We start from the raw sequence: 2322 nt of genomic DNA, 5'->3' as shown, positions 1-2322 counted from the left end.
AAGGTGACAGAATGGTGGCTTTTATAGAAAAAATATAAATTGAGATTCAACATATTATATATAAATATATGCCTTTTGCATACCACAAAAGCCATCATTAATTTTTTGGTAATGTGTGGTTATAATTGAACTTTCCTTGTAACAGCCTCTCTAGAATATTTATTTATATCCTGGAATCAATGCTTTAATTAGGGTTTTATATCAATCAAGTATAGTGCTAGTTGCAAGTGACAGAGAAAAAATATTCCTAAGTATGTATAAAAGGAGGATAATCATTAGTAAATATATGTAGACAAAAAAAAAAAGTAACAGAATTTACCAGAACTAATGACTCAAAAGTTAATAGGATTTTCTTTTCTTTCTTTCTTTTTTTAATCTTCTTTTTATTTTCTCCTTTTTTATGTTGTCATCTTCACTCAGGGTGAAAGAGGATGGCTATTTAAGTTTCAGGGATTATATTCTAATGTCTATACTATTAAAAAAATGATTTCTTTATCCTGAGTCAGTTAAAAAATACATTCAAATCATGAGCTAGTATAATAGATTTAAGGAAAAAATCATAATTATGCCATGGGTTTTTTACTAAGAAATCAGGGCAGAAAGAGAAGATTCTTTCAAGCTTACTTCTTCAAAACCATACTCTCCTAAATTAAATTAGGGTTAGTATAAGATTAAATTGTTCAGAAATCTTCCTTTCTAATTACAATATAACTTACTTGAGGAAAGAGCTCATCCACAGTCATCATTATAAGTTAAAGATGACATTGCCTCTTCTTTAGAGAAGAAAGCGCTTTCTCCCTGAGGGGAACAGAAAAAGGATATCAGGACAGGATGGAAGGTGAATGTTCTATAAAGAGAACCTCTGGAAATTCAAGTGGAACCAAAAAATATAAATAATACAGTAATAAGGCAGAAAAAATCCATACCAGACTCTCTGAGATTTAGGAAAAATAATTTTGTTTTTTTTTTTTATTTTTTTTTAACGTTTATTTATTTTTGAGACAGAGAGAGACAGAGCATGAACAGGGGAGGGGCAGAGAGAGAGGGAGACACAGAATCGGAAGCAGGCTCCAGGCTCGGAGCCATCAGCCCAGAGCCCGATGCGGGGCTCGAACTCACAGACCGCGAGATTGAGACCTGAGTCCAAGTCGGACGTTTAACCGACTGAGCCACCCAGGCACCCCAGGAAAAATACTTTTGTAACAGAGATGGCCGTCACGTAGGTAACCAGATGATCCAATGTACCCTGAAAAATGCACACAGCAAACCCAGGCATGGTACCCAAAATTTTAAGTAACTGTGGCATTTGGGGCTTGGGGGAGTCACAGGGTTAGGGTTTTAACCCATAGTTTTAAAATTACAGGACCTATCAACAAACTGAAAGGTGTCAGAGTAATGACACCCAACGAAACTTTCTGTATGTATTACATATATATGCATATACATATGTATATATGTCCTCTGTAGTCACCTCCACATTGATTCTGGGTTTGGCCATGGGGCTTACTTTGTCTAATAGGACAAGAGCAAAAGTAACAAAAGCAGACACACACACACACACACACACACACACACACACACACACATCTCTCACTGGGGCTTCTTGTATTATTTCTAATGTGTGAAGTCCAGGTAATAAGCTGTAGACATGCAGCCCAGATGACAATCAACAGTAACCACCTAATGTTCTGTGAATCCATCCAGCCCCAACTGAATGACCAGTCACACGAGTACCTCCAGTAGAAAACAGTAGTAGAAACATCCAGTTGAATCCAGCCCAAACTGCAGAGCCACAGAATTATGAGAAAAAATATTGTTGGTGTGTTAAGCCTCTGGTTTTTGAGGTGTGTGTGTGTGTGTGTGTGTGTGTGTGTGTGTGTACAATTATAGACTGAATAGAAATAGTGCCTTGAAATGGAGCACTGTCATAACAACAACCTAAAATACTGCTTTGTCTTTGTGACCATCAGCAGCAGGAGAGGCTGGTAATAGAGGAGGAACAGCAGGGAGAGGCCTAATGTCAAGCCCGGAGGAACAGCAAACAAACTGCTACTGTGTCTGTAAACGTGGTGAGGAAACTGCTGTGGAGGATGGGATACTGGGGACCCAAGTGTGTAGAGACAGAACAACTGGCCAACATGAAAGTTCCCGGAAAGACAGTAACTGGACCTAAGGAGCTAGAGTATCTGGCTAAGGACATGTTCTAGCCACATTTGCAAAATAGCTGCTGGCTTCTTTTAGCTGGGTAGGATAAGGTATGAGAACAAAGAGAAGAGATAAAAATGAATCATTCATGTTGCAAGGTCAATTTGGAGGGAAAAA

The sequence above is a fragment of the Leopardus geoffroyi genome, chromosome C3 (genome assembly GCF_018350155.1).
Source record: "Leopardus geoffroyi isolate Oge1 chromosome C3, O.geoffroyi_Oge1_pat1.0, whole genome shotgun sequence".
Taxonomy (NCBI): Eukaryota; Metazoa; Chordata; class Mammalia; order Carnivora; family Felidae; genus Leopardus; species Leopardus geoffroyi.
This window is presented reverse-complemented; position numbering follows the sequence as displayed.